This window comes from Paramisgurnus dabryanus, chromosome 20 (assembly GCF_030506205.2).
Source record: "Paramisgurnus dabryanus chromosome 20, PD_genome_1.1, whole genome shotgun sequence".
Taxonomy (NCBI): Eukaryota; Metazoa; Chordata; class Actinopteri; order Cypriniformes; family Cobitidae; genus Paramisgurnus; species Paramisgurnus dabryanus.
In genome coordinates this window covers 2,809,054-2,818,241 of record NC_133356.1, presented here as the reverse complement: position 1 = coordinate 2,818,241, position 9,188 = coordinate 2,809,054, and positions in this window count along the sequence as shown.

The following is a 9,188-nucleotide window of genomic DNA, read 5'->3' as shown; positions in this document are numbered from 1 at the left end:
AATAGCATCGCTGTGAAAAAAATATTGGAGTAAGTGTGAGTAAATATTGGAGAATTTTCATATTTGGATAAACCCCTACAATGTTGTAAAAACAACAATCTTTAAATGTTATTGTGGGATCAGAGAATATTTTGGCAGGCCAAGTACATATCTAAACAACTGACACAGCCGAAAAATCCTTGAAAGACCAGAACATTTATTTTTGGATGCTACAGCAAAACACATCACTGATCTTCAAAACTTTTCCTGATCCAATGTGGCAATCTTGGTCTTAGAATGGCTTAGTAAAGTACATTTTATATAATCTAATACCTACTCCAAATTCTAAGATAATATTTTGCCGTAGGGATCAGGCATGGCAATTGAATTGTACACACAGCATTAATGTGTGACTGACCTTATTGACTGACCATTTTTGGCTAAATTTGGGTCACATTGACTGTTTGAACACTAGAGGGTGCACACTTTGTTGTGTGTTGTTTATTTTTAACGCCATTCCAGCATCGATAGTTATATTTAGGGTGAGAACCGCTTAAATACAAATTGATCTATACACGAGTTGGACAATTTGCCATCTCCAATTCATCTAACCTGCACGTCTTTGGTCTTTGGAAAGACACCGGAGTCAGGGCTGGACTGGGACAAAAATTCGGCCCTGGCATTTTGGCCCAAACTGGCCCACACTACATACACTGCAAAAATTGATTTTCAAGAAAAATGTTTCTTAGTATTTTTGTCTTGTTTTCAGTAAAAATATCTAAAAATTCTAAAATTAAGATGCTTTTTCTTGATGAACAAAACGACCCAAGAAAATAAGTCTAGTTTTTAGACCAAAAATATCAAATTTAATTGATTTTGTGCATTAAACACTAAATGCAAGAAAAATGTGCTTACCCCATTGGCAGATTTGTTTTTGCTTGTTTTATGCACAAAATCACTTAAATTTAAAATGTTTGGTCTAAAAACTAGACTTATTTTCTTGGGTCATTTTGCTAGTCAAGAAAAACCGATTTATTTTAAGAATGTTTAGATATTTTTACTGAAAACAAGAATACTAAGAATTTTTTTTCTTGAAAATAATTTTTTTGCAGTGTATAATTACAAATACCACCCATCTTTGCACGCCTTTAAATATGTATAGCAATAGCAACTCCAATTCCATAAAAGCACTAAACCCATTTAATAGCAGGAAGAAAAGAGTGAGAGTTGACACAACAAACACTTCTAGAACGTGTTATTTATTAATGCAATAAAACTGTATAATCCACCCTTTTGAATCCTAAAACAAGCTTCATGCAATTGGCAAAATGTGCCATTGGATTGCTGACTTATTACAAAATACAAGTGCTGCTTACGTTATACATTAATATTGAAAACTGATTATTACTTGCAGTACTTACAGGAAAGTATGCACTACATTCACTGAAGAAAACTTGTGTGATTATTACAGTAATAGAGATTTTTAACATTATCTGTCAAGTGTGTTGTTATACAATAAATATATTTCTACCAGAAAGACTCGAAGATAGGTTAAGACTTGGCATATGAGTTTATTTAACAGTAGTTAGCAACCAAGGTTAGAATGTAACACAGTATAGTTCTTTGGCGTAGGCCCCGACCATAGTTCAAATCCGGGGGTCACGGATTCTTGTGGTTCCTGTCTGAAGATGAAGACAGCCCAGAATCTAATCCCCCTTGAGTATGGACGGAACCGACCTGTTGATGGTGGTAGGGAGGGTGGGTTGTAAATGCTGGCATCAATATCTGCGAACGCAAAGACAGGTGAGTACGAGGCTTATATACTCTCAGTATCAGGGGTGATTGATTGCGCCTTGTGACATGAATGACGTAACATTCGAGTTTCCTGGTAGAACTTACGCTACGCTACGCTAAAGCTAACATATCTTTTTCTGTAAGCAGATCTCCTGGATTGTTTGATTTTGCTTGAATTATACGTTTTGAAACAGACAATCAACGAAAAATCTACTAATCAGATACACTCTCGTAGTCACAGAGCAAAGAGTGCAATTATTTTATTGCAGCTTTATCACCATATTTTGTGTTTTTGATTCAGTTTTATCAAGGGGTACCCATCTAAACTTGTGTTTTGAAAGCAGTTCTGCTTACCGCAGTCACTACACTCACTTCTCCCTCGTCTCTCTCCCTCTCCTCACTGAGACTTTGCGTGCTGGTGCTGCCAGTGCCACCACCGCCACGCCACCATCATCGTCATCATCATCACCAGCGACGCGAGTTGAAGGTCCTGCTGCCGCAGAAAATATTTGTGTTTTTTAACACATTTTGCAGCGTCTGCCTGAAGAGCCTGCTTCTTTTTGTCGCGCAGTTTTTGTGCGCCTCCATTGCGTTTTTTCTCTCTCTCTATTTTGACACGTGAACTGACCGACGATGCACGCTCGCTTGCACAGAGACCAAAGCGGTGATTGGGCCAGCTTAATGTCATTAAAAAAAAAACCAATGGGCTGCTGCTTAAATGTGAGTGGGCCGGTCTATCTAGGAAAAGAAAGGATGATGACTGTGCTGGTCAGTCATTGGGCCAGCTTAATGTCGTTTAAAAAAACAAACAACCAATGGGCTGCTGCTTAAATGTCAGTGGGCCGGTCTGTCTAGAAAAAAAGACGTTAACTGGGCTGCTCAGACAAATTATGAGATATAACGGCCCAAAAAGTACGTCGGCCCACCGGGAAACTGCCCGGTTTGCCAGATGGCCAGTCCGCCCCTGACCGGAGTACCCAAAGTAAACCCATGCTGTAACATGCAAACACCACACAGAAAGACCTCCAGACCAAGACTTGAACCGGGGACCCTTCTTACTGCGAGACAACGATGCTACCACCTGAGTCATGAATACATCTACTAGATTTTAATTTTTTTTTTAGTTTTTCATTTTAACCAGTTTGCTTATACTCAAATGACTCAGTGTTGTGCACATTTTGAGATTGTGACTTTAGATTCATCATATACATTTTAATGAACAGTTTTAAGTTTTTGCTTTTTTGGCTAACAAAAAATCCTGACTTCTGCATTTTTCTGGCGTGCATTGGAGCATGAATAATTCTAGTTGAATTATAGGTGCATTGTTTGATTATTCTTTGCTGAGGTTGATTTTGTCATCAGATAGTAACTTGTGAAATGAGATCACACTTGTTTTAAGTTGAAGGATGATTGTTGTTGTGTGTTGTAATTTTGAAGTCTCTGAAAGGTTGTGAAGTTGGTTTATGGGAAGAGTTTTTAAAGTTTATTCAACATAAAATTTTAACCTAAAGTGAACATTTAAAGAGATAGTTCACCCAAAAATTAAAATTCTGTCATCATATAATCACCCTTATGTTTCTCTAAACTTGTATGATAAAAAAAATTCTGATGAACACAAAATAAGATATTTGATATCGATAAATGATGTTAAGCACACAGTTGATGGTACAACACTTACATTTTTTTTATTCCTAGTCAGGGGTTACCATCATTTATCAAAATATAATAAGAAAAAAAATTCATACAGATTTTTTTAGAACAACATGATAAGGATGAGAATATTTGGGTGAACTATCCATTTTAATTGAATTAAAATACTTTTTGCAATGTAATAATTAAAACAAGCTTTGATTTCACAACCCAGTCTCACCCCATTTCGTCAATATTTGACGACACTTGACCATTCGTCATATGTTGACGTGAAGGGTATACCTTTCGCGTCATTTTTTGACGAACTGGGGACTTCAATACTATTACGTCCGTTGCATTCTCTTTCCTATTTTATTACCATTTGCGCGTCGGTTTAGGGTTAGATTTACAGAATGACATCCCTACCCAAACCTAACTCTAACCCCAACGCCAGGTGACAACTGTTTCTAACCCCAACGCCAGGTGACAACTGTTTAATTTCGCGTACACTGTTTAATTTCGCGTACACTGTTTAATTTTGCGTAATCTAACCCTAAACCGACGCGCAAATGGTAATAAAATAGGAAAGAGAATGCAACGGACGTAATAGTATTGAAGTCCCCAGTTCGTCAAAAAATGACGCGAAAGGTATAGCCTTCACGTCAACATATGACGAATGGTCAAGTGTCGTCAAATATTGACGAAATGGGGTGAGACTGGGTTAGATTTCACTGTAAAAAGTGAAAAGTTGGCTCAACTTAAATTACTTAATTTGGTAAAATAATCGTTTTAAACTTCTGAAAAAACTAGTGTTACTAATTGAAGTAAAAAGTTGATCCAACTTTTCACTTTTTGCAGTGCATTACAACAACAACAACAGTTTACTGTGACTGTGAACTGTCAAGCACCAGAAATGAGAAAAACCTTATGTCCGTCATGACAGCAGTAACTCAGATTAAGATCAACATTTCATGGCCTGTGGCTGTGGGTCAATGTGAGATCTTTGATAAGATAAATATATCCCACACAAGTGATAGATGATTACATTACAATGTTAAGTTTGAGCATGGGAAAATATTTTTGGGTTTTATTGCAGTTGTTGCATTGACACACTTGCACGTATAGAAATGATGGCTGAGATTTAAAATACGACTTAGCTTAAGTCTGTAAAGAACCAAACAGAAAGCAGCCTGCATGACCAAGACGTTTAAATTTAATGTTGTTTTAAATGCAATCATTTATGAATTGTTCATATAGAGCTCTATAACAAAATAATCTTTTTAAATATCTACTTTTTTGTTCCATGAACAAAAATGGCAGCATACAGATTTAAGTAAACAATGACAGTATTTTTATTTTTGGGTAAACTTTATTTTTTAACAGGCTGTCGGCAAATAACTTTCACATATTTGAGATCCAAAACTAAGCTACCAATAGCTCAAATGCATCAGGCTGTTATAATGTAAGTAAAGTATTTAAATTACCTTTTTTACAGATCGTAAAATTTTCCTTTGCATTTTGCTTTAAACGTTGCTTGAAGTATTTGACTCTAAATGTCAATATATCATTCACACCAGTTGCTGCTCTTGGAAAGCACTGAATTTTGAAAGGGAAAAGACGGCCACACATCCTGAAGACAAAACATCATTTCGAAGGTGGACCACATGGCCTGCTCAGAAAAGCAAAAGAGGAAAGACCTTTCACATTTTTAATAATAGTCCTGTGTCTTCTGTAGTTCATAACAGTCTGGTTTAAGTCTCGTAAGGAAGGAGAAAAACTAGACTGGTCTGGTTTCATCCTGCACTATGTGCTGAGACATAAGGACACATAAATACATGGCAGCTGTGATTGATCAAATGTGTTTGAAAGCATATTCTGTAATTACATGTCAGAGTTCCTATATTGATGTTAAAAAGGGACTGATCCTATTGCAGACCACTGGATTATTTCAAACTGGTGTTTTTTAGTGTTCTTGAGAAATGATTGATTTAATAGATGTTCGAGTTCATATGCCAGTATCCTGTTCTGGAGCTTGATCATTTAATCTTAAATAGTGCAAGTCCAACACATAAACCTTAGCTGATTTGATGCCATAAATAACAGCTGCACCTTGGAAATGTCATGAATATCTTGCTGTATCTGTTCTATTTCCCTTCACACTGTTTATCCCCTGTAGTGGCAAGGGTTAACATGAGGTTTAGCTGAAATGTTAAAGGGATACTTCACCGATTTAGCATTCAGCTTTGTATCTGTAGAAACCCGGCAGTATTACTGAATGACCATGTTTCCCTCCCTCATTTCCCCCTGAGAGGAGAGATATCTGGATTTTGGTTCTGCAAAAAAGTCCTCCGATGATGTAATATGACGATTTTTGCATCATCGGAGGACTTTTTTGCAGAACCAAAATGCAGATATCTCTCCTCTCAGGGGGAAATGATGGAGGGAAACATGGTCATTCAGTAATACTGCCGGGTTTCTACAGATACAAAGCTGAATGCTAAATCGGTGAAGTATCCCTTTAAGTCCCTATTACGTTGCTGAAAACAACATTATTTTGTGTACAACCCCAAAACAGAAAAAGTTGGGACACTGTAGAAATTGTGAGTAAAAAAGTAATGGAATAATTTACAAATCTCATAAACTTATATTTTATTCACAGTAGAATATAGATAACATATCAAATGTTGAAAGTAAGATATTTTGAAATGTCATGCCAAATATTGGCTCATTTTGGATTTCATGAGAGCTACACATTCCAAAAAAAGTTGGGACAGGTAGCAATAAGAGGCCAGAAAATGTAAATGTACATATAAGGAACAGTTGAAGGACCAATTTGCAACGTATTAGGTCAATTGGCAACATGATTGGGTATAAAAAAAGCCACTCAGAGTGGCAGTGTCTGTCAGAAGTCAAGATGGGCAGAGAATCACCAATTCCCCCAATGCTGCGGCAAAACATAGTTTTCTGAGTTTCTCAGAGAAAAATTGCAAAGAGATTGAAATTATCATCATCTACAGTGCATAATATCATCCAAAGATTGAGAGAATCTGCAACAATCTCTGTGCATAAGGGTCAAGGCTGGAAATCCATACTGGATACCCGTGATCTTCGGGCCCTTAGACAGCGCTGCATCACATACAGGAATGCTACTGTAATGGAAATCACAACATGGGCTCTGGAATACTTCCAGAAAACATGGTCGGTGAACACAATCCACCGTGTCATTCGCTGTTGCCAGCTAAAACTCTATAGGTCAAAAAGGAAGCCATATCTAAACATGATCCAAAAGCACAGGCGTTTTCCCTGGGCAAGTATCATTTAAAATGGACTGTTGCCAAGTGAAAAACTGTTCTGTGGTCCAACAAATCAAAATTTGAAGTTCTTTTTGGAAAACTGGGATGCCATTTTATCCGGACTAAAGAGGACAATGACAACCCAAGTTGTTATTAGCGCTCAGTTCAGAAGCCTCCATCTCTGATGGTTTGGGGTTGCATGAGTGCGTGTGGCATGGGCAGCTGAAACATCTGGAAAGGCACCATCAATGCTGAAAGGTTTATCCAAGTTGTTGATCCATATGATCCCATTCAGACGTCGTCTCTTTCAGGGAAGACCTTGCATTTTTCAACATGACAATGCCAGGCCACATACTGCATCAATTACAATGTCAAGACTGCGTAGAAGAAGGATCCGGGTACTGAAACGGCCAGCCTGCAGTGCAGATCTTTCACCCATAGAAAACATTTGGCGCATCATAAAGAGGAAGATGCAACAAAGAAGACCTAAGACAGTTGAGCAACTAGAAGTCTGTATTAGACAAGAATGGGACAACATTCCTATTCCTAAACATTGGTCCTCCTCCAGCTGTTCCTTATATGTACATTTAACTTTTCTGGCCTCTTATTGCTACCTGTCCCAACTTTTTTTGGAACGTGTAGCTCTCATGAAATCCAAAATGAGCCAATATTTGGCATGACATTTCAAAATGTATCACTTTGAACATTTGATTTGTTATCTATATTCTATTGTGAATAAAATATAAGTTTATGAGATTTGTAAATTATTCCATTCCTTTTTTACTCACAATTTTTACAGTGTCCCAACTTTTTCTGTTTTGGGGTTGTATTTGCAATGTGTTTGGGTGGTTTGTGGTTCAAAAAAACACATTATTTTCCATATCCCGAACATTATTGTTGCTCCTCTATGCCCTGCCTCCTTGAAACACATTGATTTTGTACAAAGCTCCTCTTTCTGAAAAGCACAGTGTCTTCTGAATGGCCAGCTAACCAGTATGTTGTTATTGGCCTGAATACCTTTGATGTCAGCAGGAAATGTGACCCTCCTTACCCTATTTGGAAGATTAGTGCTCAATGCAGTACTGACAGGAGTTAATATCGGCTTTACTACCTTATAAATAGGAGCCGAATCTGATCCAGAAATGCAGATGAACAAGTTGATCAATCAACTTTACCAGCACGGCGTGAGCAGAATGTAACCGATTGGTAAGGTAAGGATACTAAAACATTAAAACCATGTCTGCATTTGCGATCGTAGAAATGACAAACAAGAAGTGCTACTCTACGCTGCACAGAACTTGTGATTTAATCATGGTTTAGTCAGTAGTAAATGCTTTACATATGTAAACGTAGAACGACTTACAGGCTTTGAGTCAGAAGCGGACAGAGTTATGATGAGCGTTGTGTCTACGTCAACAGGTCCAGGAAGTAAACTGTTGCCCACAGTCCGTGTGTTTGTTGTAGTCCAGAAAAAGAGAGTTTAGTTGGAGACTCGCATCATTGTTTACTTTGGGATTTGTACCTTTGACCAGGCCCGGGGTGGGTAATCGGGAGAACCGGGAGAATTCCCGGTGGGCCGCTTCACTTTTGGGCCGGTCGAGTTTTTTTTTTTTTTTTTGTCACGTTAGTGAGTCTATCTTCTCTTAAATGACACTTCACACGTTTCGCATTGACACTGCAGCGCGCAGCCTCTGCATGGGTTGTACCATGTGAAGGAGTTTTCCCCTCCCCTCCCATAGAGTTGGTTCGGTCCATAGCACGTCCAAGAAAACTTTTCTCCGGTAGTCTGGGCCAGCCCTACCGTAACAATACGCGTCTGAGAGGAGGAGGGCGTAAAAAACAGGTTGAAGAAAAAATACATTGGAGGAGGATGCTGCCAAATGTGCCAAACGTACAGATTTATTTTCAAGAGGACAAACAAATGTGACAACAGGTAACTTAAAGAGAAATAAGCCTAGTAATGATTAGCATTAGCAACGTAATTATTCGGCTAATACCGTTGTCAAACTATTTACAAGCCAAAATTTTTTTTTGTTAAAATATTACCCTTTTGTGTATACATGGCGATTCATAGACTTTGCAAATATTATGCAAGCAGCTTCTGAGCAGTCCCCCGCTGAAAATGAGGAGGCCATGAGTAAACAATATGAATTAAAGTTATTTAACCCTCAGGTTGTGTTCACAACCCTATAACACCTTTTGTTTTCCCAGTCAAAAATGACCAGCCGAAAAAAGCTTATAAATCACTTGTTATGCCATTTACCCAATATTGTATTCAATATTTTTGTCAAATTGTTTTCTTTTTTAATTAGGACTTTTATATTTCTATTTGCATTAATCATCGGCCTCATAGCATTAGCAATGCTAATAATTTATCAACCTTTCCTTGTGGAATACACTATAAAAAGGGCTGGGTTATTTATATATTTTATATATTGGACAGAACACGCTGCTGGGTTAAAATTGACCCAGTGCTGGGTTGTTTTAACCCAC